Raw genomic sequence first — 25540 nt, 5'->3', positions numbered from 1 at the left:
TACCTTTTGCTCCGGCCAATTCTTTTGGCAAATAAGCAGCTGCAGCAGCTCCGAGCGTGTGGCAAAAGGTCGGAACGATATCATGCGCTGTTCTAGCCACCTGATGAGAGAACATAATAGAACATTAATAACTTAAGATAGATCATTAAATTGTTACATGTAGTATAAGCAATAAGTGCAATTTGATAAAGTTCCCATTAAAATAGGTTAATTGACTCTTCAATTATATATATATATATTATATGTATATATATATATATATATATTATATATATATATATATATAATATATATATATACATATATATATATATATATATATATATATATATATATAATATATACACATATATATATATATATATATATATATATATATATATATATATATATATATATGTATATATATATATATTATATATAATATATATATATATATATATATATATATATATATATATATATATATATATATACTATACATATATATACATATATATATATATATACATATATATATCTACATATATATATGTATATATATATATATATATATATATATATATATATATGTATACTATATATATATATATATATATATATATATATATATGTATATATATATTACATATGTATATATATATATATATATATATATACTATATATATATATATATATATATATTATATATATATATATAATATATATATGTGTGTGTGTGTGTCTGTATATATATATATATGTATATGTATATATTATATATATATATATATTATATTATATATATATCTATATATATATATATTTGGAAGTCATTATAATTACCTGATGAGATCTGCCTTTTTGGTTGCTGATGTTGGGCATCTACTCTCCTCGATCAGTGTGCTATGATATGGTGCATTATCAAGCACAAGTACAGATGGCTCGGGAAGGGATGGCGCAAGTTGCGTCGTTAGCCACTGTTTGAACAACTTAGCATTCATCTCACCATGGCAGTTTCCCTGATTGGTCTTGGCCACGTAGCACAGGTATGAACCATCTATAAAGCCTCATTCGTGCCAGCTGCCACCACCACAAAACGCTCACCTTCACCAGGGAGAACCTGACGACTGTAGTGGGGTCTGGTGACATCCTGCGTAGTGTCTGCCCATTTCCTGTTGTGGGCCAATCTTGTGTAAACCATGTTTCAGCTACGTAAACCACCACTCTCCCCTCCTCCCGCTGGCGTTGTAGATCACGGAGAGCAGTTATCCGGCAGCATACAATTTCCAGAGATTCCTTCCTTACATACATCTTACGTTGGGAAGTTTTATACTTAAATCCCATAGAATGCAAGAGTCGAAGTACTGAAGCCCATGATGTCATTTCCGGAATAATGCCAGCTATATTGAGGTCATTTGTCAAGGAACCAACAGTAAAATGCTCCTTCTCGGCAAACTATCTGTGGATAAAGCGGCGAATGGCACCAATCGTAAAGTTATCAAAAACAGGCGGCGCTTGTGATCCTGACGATGGTGAAAGAACGGAACTGGAGGCACGGTTGACGGTGACCCTCGCTGCACCTGCAGTCATGCCCAAAACATATCCACCATGGTCATACGGCCTAAAGAAGAAGACAAAAAATTATATCGGATGATCCGTTGGTCTGCTGGAGATTTTAGCACATATAAGTTTGTATTTACTTTGGATAAAAATCTTATTTTAACAAAAATAGTTATATAAAGACTGTTTACATACAATCTCTCTCTTTCTCTCTCTTGGTGGCATAGTGAATAGTTAATGGAAACGCTCAAAATCCTGAATGACATTACATGTATTATAATCACGTTATGCTAAATACAAATCAGACCATAATCATTGGATTTAAATTAGAAACCGAGTAATTACCTATTCAGGCTATAGTAACCATTGTCCTGTAATCATTGGCCATGGCGTCGGCTAGATAATTTTTACTTTATAAAAATTAAAACTATCGGGTTTAGGTTATTAATAATGCTGACAAAATTTTTGCGTGGTTGTAAAATATACATATGTCAACTTTCAGCTACATCCGATGCTTTGATAAGGAGAAAAGTAAAAAAAACCGTGCTACAGAGGTCCTGAATCTCATAGTAAATGATAATATCTGCTATTCTGTCATTTGAGTGTGATCTGACAAGAAAAATTTCCACAACACATCTGGTAATATCTCGCGCCATTACTCGCTCCTTGCAATGCCCTCCTCCAAGAATCCAGGCGAAGGAGCTACAGGCTCCTTTCTCTCTTGGATCTACGTTCGCAGGAGAGGAGTTGTGTTTGTCACAACTATAATAACCATCCAACTCCTAAGGTAAAGGTAGAGGGGTGGTTTAACGGACAGCATTTTAGTTAACGTAGACTACCTCTAATCCCCCCCCCCCCCTCTCTCTCTCTCTCTCTCTTCTCTCTCTCTCTCTCTCTCTCTCTCTCTCTCTCTCTCCTTGGTTTCTTCGCTAATGGACAAGTAAGACGACCTTAATTTCAAAAACCTGAAACAATCATACGTAAATCAGACATCTTTGACTAAAGTGTCATATAACTGCGACAGTAAAACCTTTCTCTCCGATAGACAAAATTTCCCTACAGATTTTTAATCAATACTTTAAAAGTGGTCTATTTGCACAGATTTGAAACAAATGAGAGAGAGAGAGAGAGAGAGAGAGAGAGAGAGAGAGAGAGAGAGAGAGAGAGAGAGAGAGAGGAGGTATAATATCCACTAAGAACCAGTACATTACTAATTCAGAAAAGCAAAGTAAACCTCAGAATCTTATTTTTTCTTACCACACTCCTACCAAAGAATTATTCCGTCAGCATTAGCTATGATATTTAGCTGACGACCTTGACTTTCCCTATATGAAAAATACTACAGATAATACGTTTTCTTCGCATTTGTATGATGCTGCTTGAATGAAATCCCCCACCAAGCGCTTTCTCAGTTTTTTTGAAAAAATAATCCGAGTAATTTATATGCACTAGAAAACGTTCAACACTGACCCATCGTATCTTCTATCTCTTTACCAAAAGGTTCCGTCACAAAACTAACTGGAATAATTTCAAACCAACAAAAGTCAAATGACGCAAACGATCATTTGTTCTCAATGTTGTCTTCAATTTTCCCCCAAGAGAATTACATCAACTTGGTTTTTTATATCATGTTTCAAACTATATTAAACGTTAAATCCTCTGACTTTAGTGCAATAAATGGAAAAGGGTTTCAAGATTTAATTTATCTTAAGCTGAATGTAGGAACAATGAGGGTAATATTGACCACAATGAAATATCTTTCTTTAATTTTAGTAAGGGAACAAATAGCCACCAGGATGTAACCGCATATGAACCATAATCACTAAATCATACAGTATTAAGTGAGAGAGAGAGAGAGAGAGAGAGAGAGAGAGAGAGAGAGAGAGAGAGAGAGAGAGAGAGAGATGGATGGCGGAGAGAATGGGGAGGAAGAGAGGGAGGGAGAGGAGAAGGAAGGGAAATTTCATTATAAAGGGATACCATATATTAAGTGGTGGACTACGTTTGTTAATTCAATCAAAGGGGATGAACTTCTATCTGCAACAAAGCGCAATAGGTGTGTTATTTAAATGTATCCTACCATAACACATGCAAATAAATGAATACATTTTATAACTGATATTAGAGAATTCTTGAAATCGTAAGTAACTAAGCAACAACTGAAACATTCTTTGCTTCATTAAAGTTTGATATATAATAATAAATGTTATTTTTATGACTATTTTTGGAATTATCGGTGAAGCTAAGATTACTTAATTCGTTTTTGACAGAGCATTAATTATTATTCGTTAAATGAAAAAATTACAAGTAAAACTGACTCTTATTTGTTATTATACTATTATAGTCAACATATCAGCCAATTTTCAGTGATTCACTGTATTCTTAAAAAAGCGGGGTCAGAAAGGAAACCATAACCTAACAAAACATAGCATAAACAAATAAAAATAAACAAAAAAATAATTTAAATAAATAAACAAAACTCGAGTTGTATGTCTCAAACTGTACCTAATTCAGAGAGATTCCATTAAAACCATAAAACCTCCCATAATAACTATAATCATAATAATATATAACTCATGATTACGCATGTAGGTTGCATATAATAATTCCTAAGAACAACACGTATACAATCATCAAGCTTCGCAACCGAAGAAGTCTATGAATTTGCTGTTGTCAAGGCAATAAATACTGAGCGATCAGCGATCCTTGAATCAGCGAGATCTTATCAAATGTGACGTCACCTTCCGGCTGGAAGCGAAATACTTCTTCCGTCTGATCAAACTCGAATGCTGGAATTCAGTGAGGGATTTTACCGTTGGATAATTTCATTAATTATAATAAGATCTGCACTTATAAACCCATAAGCAAACGAACGCGAGCATTTACACATACACACAGACTGCATACATCAGGCACAATGCACACTAACATGTGTGTGTGTGTGTGTGTGTGTTTGCGATATATACATATACGTCGACCCCATTATCTTTTTTCATCTCCTCACTTCTTAATGAAGGATCAATTTTACATTGGAAATCTTGAAACTAGATAGATAGGTGAAATTCTCAGTTCTCTAGTGTGATTCGAAACCCCACGAGGTAGAAAGTTAAGTTGTCATCACTCCTTCATATAATACCAGAAAACAAAATTAATTCAACGTGTACATAAAACTGCCGTTTTCTAATACATTTTCCCAGAGCCTAAACGGAAGCATCATTGAAATAAGATAGTTCAAAGGCCTCTAACGTCCTTCAACTTTGAGCAACCGGCCTAAACACAAGGTCCCTTTTCCCAACAGCTACTTTTCTGCCTCTCCAAAGTCGAATCACCTCAACCTGGGCACAAATTTTATCTCCCTTTTTTTTTTTTTTTTTTTTTTTTTAATATCTAGGGATAACTTTCCTGATAACGGAAAAAAAAGAGCAGCCGAGAAAAAAGTAGCCTCCTAGAAAGAACTATTATCCCAAAAGAGAAGAAGTGATTTAACAAAATTCGAGGTCTATTTATAACTTTTTATGTATGAGTTGACACAACAGAAATTTAACGCGGTTTTATGCAAGTATAAAGTTGATGCTCTTAATTTAATACTTCTATATATATGATACTTCACCTTATTACTTCTACAGTGATTGCGGAGAAAAAGGCCAGTGCCTTTTATTTTCCTTCTTGAAATTTGTTCAAATACTTCAATGTGATGTCACTCAAGGGTGAACACGCGATGCTTCAAGTTTTGGTTCCATTGTTCGGTACCTGGTACTTTCTTTGTAAGATAAATGCATCCTTCGCGCAGATTAAGTGCTTTCACGGGTTCTGCAAAAAATACATTTATCAAGAGCTTTCTCATTATTCCTTTGCCTTTTATTTTGCAATTTATATTTCCATGTTTGCTATGTCATACTTGAAAATTTCATTAAAATCTTATCTAATCTTCCAAAACACTAACTGGATGCATTAAGCCTTCGATGTAGAATACAATGTATGCATCGTGCGAGTTTCATTTTTAATTTCGGTATGAGAATAGCACTTCTACTCTCGATGTAACGCCCTTGAACTACATTATTAAAATCGCCTTCCTCATCCATCCTGTTCTATCACCCTACATATTTTCTCCCTCTCCCTCTTTCTAGATCTAGAAGGTAATATTCACTATAATACAGAATTTTAACTTTGAGTCAAATTCTCATAAACAACTTTATTGATGTAACTTGACGGCGTTATAATGCTTTATGAAGATCTTGACATTATAACTCTTCCCTCATTCTCGGAAAACCCATAAACCAGGAAAGAGACGAAGCGGGAGACATAGACCAATACGAAGAGAGGATGAAAAATAGTCGTCAGTTTTTCATTTTCGTTGCCTTCAGCATTACCACGAATAATTACCGATCATTTTAATTTCTCGAATAACTACAAAACAGCATATGACACAAACTAATAAGTATTAATGCGAGTGTGATATTTTTCCTGTTTTAACATATGGATTTTACAGGCATTAATTTTATTTACCACTTTCAACTGATTTTGGTAGGTATCAGAATTGGAGCTGCAATCTAAAATTTTTGCCAAAAGCCACGAGCTGGGACCTATGGAGTCATTCAGCTCTAAAAGATAATAATAATAAATAAATAGAAAAATAAATAAAAATGAAACAATTGTTAGAAGAGGGTGGAAAGTCAGCTGGAAGATAGAGAATATGAACGGAGGTACAGAACAAGATATGGAAGGGGTTGCAGCTAGAGGCCGAGGGGACGCTGCAAAGAACCTTAAGCAATGCCAACAGTGCACCGTGTGAGGATCACGGACGCACTATCCCCTACGGAGGACACGTATCGATGCTACAGCAACGCCCAAGATTTTTTACGGCCCAATTTGACTCTGTTCATATTGCTCTGACGATACAAAATTCACCAAAGAAATAAATAGTCCGGAACCATGACTTCTCAGGTACTGTAGAACTGGTGGATTTTTGTTTTTGGTATGTTTTTGTTTTCTGGTTTTAATGAAACCTAGAAATTCCCAGAAACAGTAACAGCTATCGCTGCTAAATACTTCATTATGGCAGTCATTACTTCAACATTTCGAGTTTATGTTTTTCATTTCATATGAGTGTCGCAGAACACCTAAACTTCAGTGAATGTATTTTTGGTAGCTTTAATATGATTCGTAATATAAAGGTGACATCAAATCTTAGAATGAATGATGATAGCATGTGAATGTTCACAAAGGTTTTGGTTGTGGAATGGGTGGGGAAAGGTGCAATACAACACAAACCAGTTGGGGGAGATGTAGGCGTAGGATTATGATTAGCCTTCTAAATTCTATCGAATGGAAAAGAAACAAGTAAAAAGTGCTCCCAAGTTTCTTCGGCGCTATTGAGTTTGCTGTATGAGCCGCGACTCCTGAAGCTTTTAGGCACGGCTCGGTGGTGGCCTTTCCTATAGCGTTGCCGGACGCATAATTATGGGTAACTTTAACCTTGAATAACATCAAAACTACTGAGGAAGGGGATGATCTCTAGCCTCGGTGGCTCTTAAGATCTGAGAGCGGACAGGAAAAGTGCGAACGGACAGACAAAACCGGTACAATAGTTTTCTTTTACAGAAAACTCAAAATCTATAATAAGAAAATAGATGATATACATTTATAAAAATACCTTTATAATGTCCAAAGAAAAGTTACTATAGAAGAAACTATTGAAGTAATGTAATGTCGTAAGAAGGAAATTCCTATTGTACATATAGCATATACCTAACCAAATAACGTTGGAGAAGTATACATAAAGAAAAAATGAATCTAACATATTTGATTAACAAAATGCTTGTCTCTTTGAGCATTCTTACATTTTAACACCTCGCAATTCCAAGGGGAGCTGTTAACTATCATAAACTTCTTTCTTCTTGAAAGCGGAGGTAACCTACGGCGTCTTCCTTCAGGGCAGGGGTACAAACTCCTTTGATATGAGGTGCACAAATGAAAAGATTTTGGAAGCACTTGCATTGAATGAATGGCTGGTGGCAATTCCTGCTACGAGTCTTGTTGAACTGCCTCACGGGAACGTCGCGAAAATATGTTCTTCGAGCAACAGTGCTTTTATTACAAGAAAAGACAGACTGGGTTAAGTCACTAATAAATAGTAAACTTGGTGAAAGAAGAGGATACTGTGTTTTCAACTGCGTATGGTAAAAGAAGACATACATGATAAAACGCTAAGGGGAAAAAAAGTTTACAAAAAGTCGACCTAAAATCAGGAAGTTTCCCTTCAAGTGTCATGTCGAGACTCTGCCAAATGACAAAGTCATCAAGAGCAGCGACACAGAATTATTTAGACTATCTGTAATACTTCACGGAAATCCTTAAATCAATGAGAGCATAAAAGGAAGACTCTCTTTCACGGGCGGGGTTCGAACCCATACATTGTAAAAAGGGAGAGGTTACCATTAACCCACTGATAAACTCATACCCTTTACCCGAGCCAAGAAGAGATATACTTCCCAGTATAGTGTAGCATCAGGATTTTAAAAAATTCAAATGCACCTTAACCTATGAAAAGAAATTCATCAAATTAATTTGTCATCATTGGCAAGGCCAGGGAGAGAGAGAGAGAGAGAGAGAGAGAGAGAGAGAGAGAGAGAGAGAGAGATGAAGGACAATGCATAAACCATTTGGAAATCATCATATAAACTTATTATAGTTGAGTCCTTTTAACTTTCAAGCTAACACTGGTACATCGATAGATATAACGAGTGCCTAATGGCTTGTTTAACTACCTCAGGAAAACATCAATAAACTATTTTTGGGGAAATATTAATTATTATAAACGATTAAAAAAAGTTCATTTTGAAATCGGGTCAAGCACAGCTGTACCGATTCCTTTGATGTGAAAGGGAATAATGAGATATTATTTAGAAGATATGAGATCTATAGTGTGTCCGAAGGCTATTCGATTTAAATTTAAGCAAAATGGTAGGGGAAGGAAAGACAGAGGTAGTAGACATGGAGAAGTTCCACATTTACCAGAAGGAGGCAGAGAGAAAAACGTGTAGTCTAGATACTAATAAAGAGAAGGAAAAAAACAGATAAAAGAAAAGAATCCTGAACCCAAATGTAAATGAGGAAAGAAGGAAATGAGGTGTTAACAACACTGACACATAAAATGTGAATAAATGCCACAGGTAAGTTTATAACAAGAGAAAACTATAATCAGAACGACGTTTCCCCAACAGTACAATATCAGACTGCCAAATGACCATAGGGACTAAAGTGTGTTGATAAATTTTTCCTTATATATCATGTATATACTTTCTATAGAAAGCCTTGAACCAGGGAGAAATAAAAGCAGCACCGCTCCCTTCACTGGTGGATTGGAACCGACACGTGGTTAAAGGTACGAGGTTATCTGTTGTGCCATGGAAAATGTGAAGAATTCATTGTCAAAATAAAGCTATCCTTATCCACCTAACTGTGGTAGCAACTGACTGATACAGAGCCAGTGAATTTCATCGTCCTGGGCGAGGCACAAACTCCCGACTTCCAAATAGAATTCCAAAACACCAACCACTACACCAGCAACTTTCGCAATGTCAGATAAAGTCTTATTAGCTTAAAAGCGATTGTAAAATGTCACAAGAAAAGCAGTTTAAAAAAAAAATACTTTTTACAGTGACATCTTATTAACTTGAACGTAGTAACAACTTATCCTGCCCTCATTGAATACTTTGATGGACTACTTTGATGCGAGACAAAAGGAGTTACGCCACAGTCAGGAAGTTTCATTTTCAATGTATTTCTCTCTGTACTATGACCTGAGGGTGCGAAGAACGAATAAAATTTTCACAAATCCTTCAGACAAGATGACCAAGCATCAGTAAGAAAGGAGTAACTGTAAAGGAGATGGGAGGAGAGGAGTTGTGTGACAAAAGGCGATTTAAATACATTTTGTAATACTCTAGCAGAAGTAGAAATCAAAATTAATGTCTACAGTATGGTAGGCTTAGAGCAGTTACCCTCTCTCGGGATGAGTTTAAGTAAGTGCATAGCTTCAAATGCAACTAAAAGGGTAGGACATACCAAGCATAAACCGACAACAAAGCACAGGAGCCAGCTCATCTGCAAATTTCATGAAGAGAATAGTTGAAAAAATACTTGAACTTTGCTGCCTTTTTATGAGAGAAGGAATCTAAAGATCCGGGGAAGAGACAAAGTAGTCAGGTTGTACTGGAAAGTTTAGGATTTGATCAACAAAGCATCAGATTTTTTATCAGCAAGAAACAATATCAAGGTATCCGATATCCTATCGGCAAGAGGATATTTCTTCCTTGAAAGAACAGAAAGAGAGAACATCCTTGCAGTAGAATACGTTATCAGATCCCAGAAATTACAACCAAAATACCAGTTAATAATATGGTGGGAAGTAATATCTATACCTTATACACATTCCATTACTAAATATAGTGAATTTTTTTAAATAAGAAATAAAATAAAAATATTAACAAAGTAGAAAAAATCTGACAAAAAAAGCCAATATAGAAATTGATACGAACATTAACCCGTCATCGTAGAAGAGAAATTTTCTCCTGAAATAAAACGAACCAGTGAACTGAAAAAAGGGAATGGGTAGGAATTCCAGAAGTCCCTTGAGAGTCAAAGGAACAACCAACAGCCTCCCATTACGAGGCAGAGGTTCCCCTTCGATACTCTGAAGAGAATCATTTGCTGCCTCTCCTGTAGAGGGACACAAAGAGAACTTGATGAAAAAGGTCACTGGGGAGCTTTAAGCGAATTAAACTGCCAGGGTCAAGGACAGGCGACGCCTACCAACACTGATGAATGAGGGGCGAGGAAGCGAGAAATCTTAAACATTCTTAATCGTTTGATGTGTTCTATGCTATAAGCATAGCCACAAAAGAACCGCCCATAAAATGACCACTGATAGGGGAAATACACAAGATGTAACTTGCGCTATAACATAGATAAATATATTTTTGTTCGAGTAGGTAATGACCTTTAGGCTTTGGATAGCAAGGAATATCGTTAACCCAAAATGGCATGAAATACTAATCGTTAACAAATCAATAAGAGATTGCTACCTGCCACTGAATGTAAGTATAATGGTTATAATGATTGATAATGAATATTACTGATCTAGATTTGGAAAGTAAGTCGATTTTCTAAACAGGAAGTCCTATTGTCTCAAAACGTCATCGATGAATTCCAGTTGGTCAATGGACCAAGGTGAAACTTTCAATTTGATCTTGAGGTGGATTGATCTTGATATGGAGAGAAGGGCTTTAATTACAAACGCGATTATACTGGCAGATCTGGATTCTTGGCTCAGGAGTGGAACTTAATTAGCTTTTTTTTTATTTTTTTTTACCATCAGTGCTATATAAGCATTCAAATTTTGGATACGGTCTGAAATTTAATATAACGTCTTTTCATTTGTGGGGAAAATCATTCTACGTAGAATGGCTTTGAGGGGCAGCAGGAATTCATTAAATATGTGAACTTTTCTGGGAGCATATACATTGTTGGAATTCTACGGTGTTTACAGTATCAACACGAGGTTCACGTTGCCGACCTGACCACCACAAGGATAAAAGTTTATTGCCGTTCACATATAGTACAGTTCCCTCAGGAATTTCGATACAGCTACCTTCAACCCATTAGTTCCTATTGTATAAGAATGTTATGGTAACGCTGTAGGTCTTTGTTTACCTGTTCCCACGTGAATGCGTCTTCATATTGTAACAACAGTCGTGATTGGCTGGAGCAATTTATATACCCTGTTTCTTCATTTGCATTTTCTTTATTTACGTAAATCGCTGTATATAATGGCCTCATGATAATGTGGATATATTTACAAAGAAATGAGCTACAAACATATAAAAGAGTTTGTTAATTTAGAGCTGGTATAAAATAACTAAGTAAAAATCGTATTCTTTCTTTAGCCATACATCGCCAACTTCCACCTACACGCGGGTTTAGATGAAGTATGCCAAGGTCACTGACTCTTTAGGAATCACTTTGTCTTAATTCTAGGCAGCTTCAGCTCACAGAATACCAGACATATTGTCTGTTACTATGATTATTTTCAGTGTGGTCATAGCAAGCTTGCAGGTTTGTTACACACCGAATTCAGAAGATATGGATAATTCCATATAATAATGATAAATCCTGCATTACAGGCTATCTCGGCCCTTATCGAATAATGGCATATGCATATATTCTATGTAAATATGCATACTCATGGTTACCTAATTCATGAATAAAACAAACAAAAATGTGATTAACTTGTAAAATTGTGTGGTGAATTTGTTGTAACATTTACCATTTTACAGCAAGAAATGCGTCGAGCCACGTGACATATGAATAGCTCAAACGAAATTGCCTCCTGAACAACCAATTAAAATCACCCTAACATTGGAGACACTGACTTCATAGCCAGGGAACTTGGAATGCGCACCGATATTGTCACGACTTACGCCTAGTGATGGCGTATAAATATTAGAGATCAGAGTTGTATTTGATGTAATGGCTCATCAGTGTTATACTTCTTTGCCTCAATTTCTTAAGAAAGCCGGTAAGAATTTGTTTTGATAAGTTATAAAGTTTTGCATAATAATATGACTGCTTGGTAAGTCTTATTATGTCGTAGATTCTTCGTTGATAGCTACACATTTATTTCTGTCAGCGGGACTATGTTAGACTTGAAAACTACCTGAGAAGCGCAGACAGAAGATATATTGGCATTAGATTAGACTTAAGTTGCTTTGGATGAAGAAAACAAGACGTCAAAGAATAAACAAGTGATATGCTGCATCCTGAATTTCGTATCAACCCCATAGTATATCAAGAGGAGTGTTACGTTGTATATGTAACCTCAGGGGGAACTATGGTTGAAGGATGACATGGTCTTGCAAAACTCTCGATTTCTTTGGCTAAAAAATCCAAGTCAGCAACTCCTTCAGTTGCCTAATAACAGTCGATTATTTTTGGTGGGAACCATTGGATAAATAATGAGGAATACATTCCTTTGTTTAATAATGGTTGTTTTGGGCTTTGTATCCTTTTCCCAACTAAAAGAGTAATTTATGGACAAAATACAGATAACTTGTTTGGAACATTAATTTTTGCCTACCAAGGGTCATAAGACTCATGAAGTTCAAGACTATACAATTGATGTCATCTAGCAATTTGACTGCAGGGGGAAGGTAAAAAATCATTGTCTCCGATGATATCTCCAAACAAGAGATTAGTAGTAATATATCTCGTACTACTGAATAGTATTTAACTCAAAGATGATTCATGGCAAAATTGATTGAAACAGGTTCAGTAGTCATTCAACCAAATTCATAATCCATAGAACTTTACAAAGGAGGCTGTCTATTTTGATGTGCAATTCTACCAAACCTAAATCGATTTTTCGTATTTAATCAAAGATGCCATAAATAAATATCCAGTTCAGAAGAAAAAATGCAGCAGACTACATGACAACAGACTAAAAAACAAACAAGAAAACATTGCTGAAAAAATTATTTTATGGTTTAGACTTGGGTTATTGACAAATCCGTCACCTTTTGATTCAAGCTCCTCCAGATGGTAGGTAAAACAAAATCTCCTTACTGTCTAAACAAAAAATTCAACTCGGAGATAGAGGAAGCTCTACTGACAGATATGGGCAATATATGATGCGCAGTTATTATTTCTGCAATTATACCAAGCCAAGCCATTTATATGATCTCTCCAAGACATTCAACTCATAATTACGAAAACCAAAACATTAACCAAACTAACAGATATAATTCAAACATATGTATATGCTTAAGGATGGTCGCTATTAGTTTCGGGAGAAAATGTTACTAAGCTAATGCATTAATTTCTTTCTTCCTCGGTCATGGGAAAAGGTCGAAATCTATATTGACAGCATCACAAAAGCCACAGGAATACTGAGAAGGGAAGCATGTGCGTTAGAGAAGAGTAGAATCAGCTTCCATTGAGGAGTGAGAGGTGTGTATTTCTGATGATAGAAGTTCACTCTCGACGTGGTTCGGAAGTCACGTAAAGCCGTTGGTCCCGTTGCTGAATAACCACTGGTTCCATGCAACGTACAAGCACCATACAAACAAACATATTAGTGAAGAGGTACAAGATGCACGTAAAAAGTGATTAACTGATGAATGCAAGACGGGAGAGGGAGACATAAGTTTTCCAATATATATCAAATGTTTCCTACCATTATCATCCTTAGGCAACTGTTTGCAGAGGTTCAAGACAGTGACGGAAAGTGTCTCTTGCTGTCTCCGCCAAATACGAATGCATTAGAACGATCAGGGAAGGCACTACAAATCAGGCCATGCAACTAAATAGGTAAAGGGCCTGTAATATACTCTCTCAACCTGTTTATAGTTGCCAATATTCAAATAACTGCATTTTATAACGGCAGTCAGGAGAAAACTAAAAATATTTGTTCAAAGGAGGTGTAGTTCTAAAACAAGTGGATTTATTTGCTTAATGCTACTGGTCAAGTTAATGGGGATCTAATCATGGTAGAAGTATAACATGTTATGACAGAACTATGGAATTTAAGCTATTAGGTCTGGTGCTGGGACAATATGCAGTCATTCAGCTATCTATCCGAAAGTGAATTTCTATCGTGGGAAATTGATTTCGCTGACCCCGGGACTCGGGTTTACCAAACACAACGCGGGAACGAAACAACTTAGGCAACCAAGTGGCTATATTATATTGGCCTTCTCTCGATTACAAAGTTTAGAAAAATAAATCTAAGCCAACGATTCCTCCAGTTGCCTAAGGATGATATTTGTAGGAAAATTTGTTATATACTGGAAAGAGAATTCTTTTGTTATTGTAAGGCAAAGTTATTAATATATATCATTATTCTTTTTACATCAAAAGAAAAGAAACGTCATGCGTAGAATCAATCTTTTTTTCCACTCAATTTTCAAAATAGTTTTTATTGTCACTTTCATAAAGGAAATGAACAGGGAAGATGACCATCACGAAAATGAAACTGAAAGAAGAATCCGCAATGAGGCTCGCAAGCGGCCTTGGTCATGACAGAATCTTGTCTTACAAATAAGTTCCCAGTGTAGAGAATATTTTTTTTTCTTCAAGGTCAATGGCACTTATCTGGAAACTCTTATCACAGGTCTTAAAGTCATATGTTCAATGAAATAAAATCCAAGATATTTAAAAAATCGCCAATGAATGGCAGGAACACCCTGAGGATTACCTATACTAGAAATCTACAGTCCAAGGACACCCCCACCCCCTCCATGTTCATTCAATCGATACCATGCTATAAGTGTGGTTTCGAATGGTTTCAACATCTAGATATCGTTCTTCTTCTACGTCTTAGCAAAGCAAGCAACTTCAAATTTCCTGAGTTGGGTCAGGAGAGCAATTACATACTTAGTGATTGAATATACGCGATTTAATATCTCAGCGATCTTTTTTTTAACCTTTGAGTCTTTTTAGTAGGAAAACTTTTTAGACTAGTGTTAGGCATTTGAAGTTCGACTAAAGTAATCTCCATCGGTATGAGTTTGAGAAATAACGGGAGCAAATCTATTTGGACCTTCTGAAGGTCTTTCGACACTGTCTTCACGGTTGAACTACTTCGTGCCTACATGCCTGTTACTTGTAAATTGTCGGATGGACTCGTCCGAAGCATACTTTCAGAGATTACATTTGTATATTAAGTTTAGCTCATTTATATTTAGAATGGGACAACATCCCTCTCCACTAGATTTAGTCATGTAGCTCCACTAAGTAGTAACTTTGTAGTTTAAAGCATTGAAAATGATACGACCTATGAAAGAGACTATTATTGAAAAGCCAAGAACCGTCCTAAATTTTTGTTAGTATCGAGGAGAGGTTCACCTCACGAGACACTAACGGTGGTGATGTATGATAATTAGGATTAAATATGATTTGTACAGAGATTGTTGTTATTCTAATTTTCGTAATGTGTATTTTCCTTTGAAGCTCGTAATATCAATATTATTCTTATAACAAAACCTTATTATTACAATGTCTCTTATTTTTTACAATGGATTTACTGAACAAAATTGATTACAACAAACAGTCGTCGAGATACTTCCAGCCAGTCAAGTTCTTCGTAACAAAACAAAATGGCCCCAGATAAATTGTCAACGCCCACTGCAGTATTACCATAACAGTCCCATTATGGCTTACCAATAACCATACGTAGGGTATCGAAATTCCTGGAGGAAACTGCACATATACCTGTCGAATTCAGACACATTAACTAGTCGGAATAGACCCATTCTCACCTTCGTAGAAATGTACAATCGCTTTTATTGCTTCTTCAGCCTGAAATATTGATATGGACTCTACTTGTCACCTTTTACCAGATGCGCATGTAATTATAATAGCCACAATGCCCTCTCAACTAACCGCAGTCTTCACGCTTTTTGGATGCGGTTGTCACTACAAAGCCTTAGATCGAAGTGCAAGAAATGTCCTTTTCTGGTCAGGTCGGCAACGTGACCTCTTGCTCATTCTACGGATTGGGTTCGAATCCTGTTACCGGACGTCGTTATTTATCTTTTATTTCTTGTATATGGGATTTATGCCATAAGGCTTTGTCGTGACAAGCGCATCCAAAAAGTGTGGGAATTCAAGAGGGCACTCTTGCATATTTAAAAGATAGGCGCCAACATTTTATTACTTTTAACAAAATTATTTCACTGTGCGAATGATGTTACTTTCGAAACTACAAGCTTAATTTTTATATTTTAAGACAATAATAATGAAATATTTGCGATGTACATCATTATTTTGTAATACTTCACTCAGTTTTATAAAAAGAATTGATTTAACTATGAAGACGATAGAACTTACGAAAATACAAGCTTGTGACCAGTAGTTAGATTTTAATACATTTCTTTAGCGCTGATTGATGCACGCTCTCTCTGGATGCGTTTTTGAGTTATAACAACTAAATGCATAATATATGTAGATAGGTGGGGATTAGCAAATTCTAAGTAAAATAGAAATTACAACAACAAAGGAATGAAATAGCGTTATCCGAGAAGGATTAATGATACTGAATCTATGAACTGTTTACAAACAACGACATCCAATACATGTACCTTTGAGCTAGAAAAATTAAATGGGGCAAATCAGACAAAGGGAAGGCTGAATTAGACCAAGATATCTAGCAAGACTGAAACTTCGCACGAAAGTGAGATAAGTCATTAGTCTAAACACGACCGCTTTTGCTATTTGGACAACAATGGCATGACAGTGAAATTTCACGATAAATTGTGCCCGTTTGAGAATAAAGACTAGAGAAGAGTATTTGTGTCAGATGGCAAGACGGTGAGAAATGATACCATATTCTTTAAGCAGACAAAGATAAAAGATGAAAGGGAGAGGGAGATGATTTGGCCAACTCCTTGGCCCCCACCCCAAAGGAGATGGTACGTACAGTACTGAACCCTATCGTCACCAAAATAGTTGGAAGGCTCCGTCCTTCTTCAATGATAACAAAGAAACGGGAGCCTGGAGTCGAGTAGAGATTTGAGGTGTAAATAGCTTTAAAAAGACACGATTGGAGGAATTTCTCAGAAGTTTATTATTCTTATTCTTATTCTTATCATTTTGACATTCTCCACAACAGCAGCTAATAGGATCTAACAAAAAGAAATGTCTAAAGGAAATAAATTAATAACTAAAACTTCTTTAGCAAGTTACCTTCAGAGGTTCTAGTTACAGTATGCAATAAGCATACTGACAAACTTACAAGGGCGTTCATCTCCTCTTAGATTCTAGTTCAACAATTACCTTAGTTACTGCGATATCAAAGGCAGTGCCCCGTTCAATTAATCCCCTACATTCATATTAGGTTCATTTTCCGATATATTCGTGGATCACTATCAGTTCTGAGGAAATTAAATTGCATTTCCCAACAAAGTGACGAGGAATGTTCACTTTTGAAATATATTGTAAAAGTATCTCGTGATAAAATTATGTGAGAACAAAACTTATAAGTTAACAATTAATACCCTTGTAAAATTATTTTGATTTTTAAATTAATTCTTGCAATTATCAATTGCACCAATGAATAGCAAAAAAAAAATGTAGCATTAACTAAGATACAGAGGAATTAAGAGCATGTATGTATATAATAACGGGGCCACCGCCTCCGTTATTCCTTTTGGTAGCCAAAGCCATAGCAGCAGGCACTGGGCTTTGGCAACAGTTTCTCTCTCTCTCTCTCTCTCGCGTCTCTCTCTCTCTCTCTCCATTTCGTTAGGTCATCAAATCAGAGTCGGAACTACAAAAATATACATTTATTTAAAAGCAAAGTATTAATTGAATAACTCAGATTCTTACAGGATGATTAACCCTCTTACGCCGAATGGACGTATTAAACGTCGAGTCAAAATGTCTCCCGTATGCCGAATGGACGTATCATACGTCGACTCAAAAAAGTTTTTTTTAAATTCGCGGAAAAATACTTATAGGCCTACAAACCAAAAACTTTTGAATCACGCGCCTTGGTGGATGCTGGGAGTTCACGGATCAAGGTGTTGTTTTGTTTACAATCGCTACGCAGGCGCGCAAGCGCGAATTTCTTTCTTATCGCACTAAAAAGTATCAGTGACATCTCAAAAATTATTTTGTCACTTTGACATAATTTTTGCACCATTTTAAATTATCCTTTACATGAAGCATTATATATGAAAATGTGCGCAATTTCATGTAAAATACAACAAAAAAATACTCATGATTGTAGCTTTTATCAGCTTTGAAATATTTTCATATAAATAACGATAAGTGCAAAAATTTCAACCTTCAGTCAACTTTGACTCTACCGAAATGGTCGAGAAACGCAATTGTAAGCTAAAACTCTTATATTATAGTAATATTCAACCATTTGCCTTCATTTTGCAACAAATTTGACGTCTCTAGCACACTATTTTGATATATGGTGAATTTATGAAAAAACTTTTTCCTTACGTTTGCGCGGTAACTCTTCCGATAAATTTTTTCGTGCAATTGTCCTAATGTTTGCACCATTTTAAATTTGCCGTTACATAAAGTTTTATATATGGAAATGTGCGCAATTTCATACACAATACAACTAAAAACAACCCATGGTTGTAACTTTTATCAGTTTTGAAATATTTTCATATAAATAACGTTAAGTGCAAAAATTTCAACTTTCGGTCAAATTTGACTCTACCGAAATGGTCGAAAAACGCAATTGTAAGCTAAAACTCTTATATTCTAGTAATATTCAATCATTTACCTTCATTTTGCAACAACTTGGAAGTCTCTAGCACAATATTTCGATTTATGGTGAATTTATGAAAAAAAAAAAAATTTTCCTTACGTCCGCGCGGTAACTCTTCCGAAAAAATCAGAATTTTTTTTGTGCGATTGTCGAAATGTTTGCACCATTTAAAATTAGCTGTTGCATAAAGTTTTATATATGAAAATGTGCGCAATTTCATGTATAATACAACTAAAAAGGATTGAAGGTTGTAGCTTTTCTCTTTTATCGAGATATTTGCATATAAATCACGATAAATAGAAAAAAAACCACGTTCGGTCAAATTTGACTCTACCAAAATAGTTGAAAAACGCAATTGTAAGCTAAAAATCTTAAGGCCTAGTAATATTCAGTCCTTTATCTTCATTTTTAAACAAATTTGAAGTCTCTAGTTATGGTGAATTTTTGAAAAATATATTTAACTTACCTCCGCGCGCCGATTCGCGGCCGCAAGTCTCCTAAATGCGTACATCGCATTATCATAATATTTGCTCCTTTTCATATTGGCCGTTTTATAGAGTTTCATATATCAAAATGTGCGCAAATTCATGAAAAATACAATAAAAAACAATTGAAGGTTGTAGCTTTCTCCATCTCTGAAATATGCGCATATAAAAAAATTTATATATAAAATTTTCGACATTCGGTCAACTTTAACTCGTCCGAAATGGTCGAAATCTGCAATTCTAATCTAAAACTCTTAAAGTATCGTAATATTCAATCATTTGTCTTCATTTTGAAATAAATTGGAAGTCTCTAGAACAATATTTAGATTTACGGTGAATTTTTAAAAATAACATTTTTTTACGTCTGTGCGTTACGAATTCGTACATCATTTTGTGATAATATTTTTCCGGTGTTGCTTTTATTGTTTTACAGCGTGATTTGAATACAATTATGTATGAATTTTTTTTTTTCGCTACCATATATCGCATTATCTACATATGATAATGATATTATTTTTCATTTTTGATGGTTGCATACTAAACTTCAAGCAATGAAAAAAAAATGAGCCAAAAATGAACTCTTAATCTTCGAAACTAAGCGCGCTGTGATTTTTGACAAAATTATTTTTTCCGCTTCCGCGCTCACTCCAAACCGTCCCAGGCATACGGGAGAGGTTTTGATTTTTAGGGCTTTGGCGTAAGAGGGTTAAATAGAATGATAACTCAAAATTCAAATAACTCAGACAGCCCCCGGTAATTAACAGTCTATTCAGTATTAGTCAACACCATTCCACTCTTCTCCAGAATATAGTTCCCCCTACCAGAACCACCTGTTCCCTCCACTAGAACCGCCGGTTAGAAGACAGAACATTCTGATAAGCCCAAGAACACAATCAAAAGATCACATAAAAACAGGTTATCTCTGAAATAAATATTCAAATACAATCCAGCCACCCTTCGGTAAAATAGATATAAATACACTCACCCATCTCCGCCTAGAAATTCCAAGCACTTTTCACAAAACAGAAAAAACGTTGGCAGAGCCATCCCGGCTCTTTCTCTCCCCGTAAGAGAGACAATGGTTCTGGCTAATTACATGCTATTATGAACGGACATAGCTCGTACGGACGCACAAATTCGCACCCATCGTTCACGCCCTGAAACCACTCCTATCCAGTTTCAGAGTCATCTCTGACGAACGCCCATAACGACAGACGATCGTTGACCTGCTTAGTTCAGGATCACACCACCTCAAGACCTATCAGTATTTCTAAGCTGAGATGTTCTCTGTCTCCATGGGAAGCTAAAAACGATGATTCCCAATTTCTTTGATGTCAAAGCACGTGACATACAACAATATCTCATACATATCATATCATATCATATTATCAGTCTTTACATATACATATATATATATATATATATATAATATATATATATATATATATATATATATATATATCACATCACCGTGTTTCGTATACATGCAATTTTTTAGCTTAATGCATATGAAACAAATAATGTATGTGCGCATGTGTGTAAATGTATGTCTGTATGTATTAGATATACAATGAGCGAGGGTTAAATGGAACAGCCTCATCCGGAACCAACGTTACGTTTTGTTACTTCAACACATTTTCAGGGTATGTAGAGTTGTAATTAATAAATATATCTAAAAAGATATTACTCTTTCACAAGTTGTAACTGAAAAGTATTTATAAAAAATATCATTACTGTGTTACAATAGGAAAAGAATCACATCAAAGCACTATGGTAATTATCAAGGATAACAAGAGCTAACTAGGCAGACCTTCCAACCTACAACTCTTCCCCAAACCCCCCAAAACAACGGAAAGGTCGACCCACTGCTATTCAAAGTCAGTTTCTCGTTTACATTTTCAGTCATCTTACAATATAAGTGGCATTGCAGCCCCTGCATTTATTCAAACAAATAAAAATAAAATAAAGACTGGCAACCCTCCTTGCGTCTGGTTCATTCCTATGATTTTAAAATGATTTCGAATTAAAATCAATAATAAAATCACCATAAGTTTAAAAACTAGTTAAAATTACATGTATAATGATTGATTAAAGGAAGCTTTTGGTAAAACGGCATTTTTCAGCTGTGAAAGTAGATTCTGTAGTAATTTATGAATTTTTTCTAAATGACAAAAACACTATCACTAGGATAGCCATTAATAAAAAGAATGTATAACTTCATTAAATAACTGTTAGTTGCTGCTAAAAGTCTTGGGAACTCGGTAAGGCAGTGTACGATTATTATAGTTCAAAATTCATAGAAGTTTGTTTGTGAAAACTCATTCCTTTCTGAAGCCTTTTGTTGACGAAAATAAAAGTACATTTCCAGAATAATTTGCTTTCGCTTTCATGCTGAATTTGTTGTTGGAGTGTTTTGAGTTTAAATATTTCACAAACCGTTGTAGCCCCTGCTCACACACTAAAAGACAATCAGAGCAGTGTTTTATTACTTACCAGACACTCACTAAACCAACTGTGTTTGTTGTATAGTAAGAATAATTTTTCCGTAACTGCCCTCAAAACGAATTTCCTTTAACTTATACCGACAGCTTAATTGCCGTGATTACTCTTTAGTGTATTTGTATTAACTGACGGTTGCCTTTTCATTATTTTGTCTAATGTCGCGACTGCCAGATGTACCGCTAATGAAAGAGTACTGCACTGCTCTCTTGAGGTTATTCTGCGTTTCCCCTCTAGATTCGTCGATCACCATTCGTGTTTAGCTTTTAGCGAAATATTTCCTAAATGAAAATACGATTCTGACTAACGTAAAACTAGTTGTCTTTGATTTATTTTCTTTTATTTATATAGATTTTTGGCATTATGCCAAGACCATTCAGCGCTGAAATGGAAATTGACGGTAAAAGGTTTGAAAGGTGTAACAGGAGGAAAACCTCGCAGTTGCACTATGAATCAATTGTTAGGAGAGGGTGGACAGTAAAATGGAAGAAAGAGAATATGAACGGAGATACAGTAAAAGGAATGAAAGAAGTTGCAGACAGGGGCCCAAGGGACGCTGCAGATACCCTTACGTAATGCCTACATTGCACCGAATGAGGTGCACTGACGGCACTAACCTCCAACGGGGGTAAAACTAGTTGTCATTCAGTATGAAAGTGAAGTTCACTTAATATACTACAAACATAGCCTATCGAATAGCATACTGATTAAGGTTTAGTATTACATTAAGTGATCGAAATTCAGTGGTCAGGTTTTACAAAGTATATAACACTGAAGTAACACTTGCTGAATCTAATTTGCATAGCAAACATTGTATGGGTACCCAATGTGCTGACTATTGCATTCCCCTTTCGACATCTCTCGCAGGCGGAAGTGTGAGATTAACAATTCTCCACCCCTCCGGCTTCTAGATTTGGCCCCTCCCTCTTCCTTCCGTCGGTGGTAACTTGCCTGAACGAAGCACAGATCAGGGAAGGTTTCCAAAGCCACTATGCTGAAGGACAGCAACAGCCACTGAAAGAAAAGTTGGCGTGGGGGCTCGTGATCTGTCATGCACTTCTACTCATAATTCATAACTCTAGTTACAATGGATAACAAAGAAAGTGCGTCACACACGAAAGAACGCAAGCAGAAGTAAATCTTAACCTAATTTGATTCCTCTGCTCATGTCCTGAGTAATGAACACAGCTCAATAGTGCAACATATTGTAGAGAATCATGCAATAAGTAATCCTACTCCGGCGTCTTTTCATCAACCTAAACAATGTTTTATTCAGCCTTCATGGGTAATTTAATTCAATGCACTCTGACAAAACAAAACAAAGAAATGATAACAATCAATGGACTGGGGAAAACGGGAGAAGCTCACAGACTAACGTATGGCACGAGACCATGATCAGGTGACATGCCTTGAGAACTTACTTATTTCTTTGTATTCCCTTACGATTCCCCATACAAGGAAAATCATAAAAAACTAGACGTCACACTTTCATGAGCTGAGTGTAGCTACCAGTCCGATGCAGCTTGGCCCTTTCCTTGGCCAGAGAGGTCGGTCTCCATTTGGCTTCCACAACTTTGGTATCAGGTCGTTGATGTCGCTCTATTTAGGTGCCAGAGATTCGGGAACGATCAACTGCAGCTGCTATAGTAAACAAGAGTATTGCTTTTTATTTCTTCTCCAATTTAGCCAGCATTACTATTCACTTAACTTTCCTTTGTACTAGTGAATGAACAGTCTCTATACATCTAGTATTTTATACAGTAAACAATTATGAATGACTTCGGTATAGATACAGTATTGACCTAATTTTTGTAATGCAAGGCCATTCAATCCTGTACCGTTTCACTTAAGCGTAGCCTTCACTAAATGAACCAAATCTATATGTTACAAATGCTCGTACACGACTGTCATTACAAGGCTAAACTATCACAACAATCTCGACATGTCTCTACTGAACCATTTAATGAAAAAAATACCGCGTTTAATAAATAAGACATCCAAATCCCTTTCCTATAAGGACGACAAGCCCATCCTTATAACGCTCTACTTATGAAAATAAGAACATAGAAATAAAGTCACGCCCATCTCTAACCACAAAAACAAATACTTCAAGTAACTTTCAGAGCAAAACATATTAAAAAATCTCTTCGTAATAAGGTAAAGCCAATTCTTACCACGAAAGTAAGAAATGTAAATAAATCTCCTTGTAATAAGATGGTCAATCTCTAAAACTAGAGCAAAAAAACGTAAATAAAACCCCTCTCGATGAGGTCACACTAATCTCTGGCTTTGAAGGGGAAAAAATATATGTCACCTTGCAGTGATGTAACGACCATCTCTCTGAAGTTAAAAATAATAGGTAAATCCCATCGCAAAAAGGTAAAGGCCATCTATTAACACGGAAAAGAAATTTATATAAATCCCCTCCAATGAGGCCACGTCCATTTCCAAGTGTAGAATTAAAAATTTTAAATAATTCACCTCGCAATAAGGTAAAGCCAGTCTCTAATCATGAATACCAATACATACTATATATATATATATATATATATATATATATATATATATATATATATATATATATATATATATATATATATATATATATATATATATATATATATATATATATATATATATATATATATATATTATATATATCTATATATATATATATCTACCATTCGAAAGAGGTCACGCTCATCTATAACCATAACAGCAAACAATAGTAAATAAATCCCCTAGCAATATGGGCATGCCAATCTTACCCACGAAAACAAGAAATATGAAATAAATCCTGTCTCTAAATATGAAGGGAAAAAATAGTAAATCCCTCGCAGTAGGGTCACGCTCATCTATGGCTGTAAAGGTAAAAAATAGTAAATATATCCCCTTGAAATAAGGTCACGCCCCTTTTTAAGAAGCTACGAAGCAAAAATATATAAATCCCCTGAAACGAGGTCACGCTCAGCCTCATCACTAACTACGAAAGGAAGAGATGAATATGAAGTATTTTGACGCACGTGGTAATCAAGAATAAGAGAACAAAATTATTACATAAAGGCTCTTCTACAGATATGTAATACCGAAAACTTGAATGCACGTAAAAGTAATGCCAAATACAGATTATTGGATGCTGATGCAACATAGATATAGGATACAGAAACTTTGAATACACGGCACCCAAACTGTTCAAGAAATTGCTTCAAGAACTAAATAGATGTGAATACTTGAGAAAAAAAAATTATACGTAAAAAATTATGCCATTCAAGACCAAGTCATTTATTAAAACTTTAAAATGAAACTGACTGTTACATAAATTGGTCCCGCCGAATGGGCCCTGAGAGGCTCTGTTGGAGTACCTCTAAAATAAACCAGGATAAATGTGATCACGAAATACCAGGTGTCTTGGCGCATTTGCACACACTAACTGTCCACAGAAAATCCGCGCAAATGGGGAGAAGGAAACAGCACGGGACTTATCCTAATAAAACCGTGATATGTAGTATTGGAGAATCCAAGCTTGCAAATTAATATCGGTAACGCAAATTGCAAAACTAATATGGGTAATGCAATGTTCCTTGTCACAAAATACAAAATTTTGCTAAATAACTGCTCCATAAGCAAACTTTATACCTAACTTTAAGTCCAAACAAAGGATGTCTTACGTATAAAATGAACTGGTATAATAAACCTAAGCCTACAAATAGAAAAAAAAAAATTATC

The sequence above is a fragment of the Macrobrachium nipponense genome, chromosome 15, assembly GCF_015104395.2.
Source record: "Macrobrachium nipponense isolate FS-2020 chromosome 15, ASM1510439v2, whole genome shotgun sequence".
Taxonomy (NCBI): Eukaryota; Metazoa; Arthropoda; class Malacostraca; order Decapoda; family Palaemonidae; genus Macrobrachium; species Macrobrachium nipponense.
The sequence above is the reverse complement of the archived record's forward strand: the minus strand, read 5'-3'. Positions refer to the sequence as shown.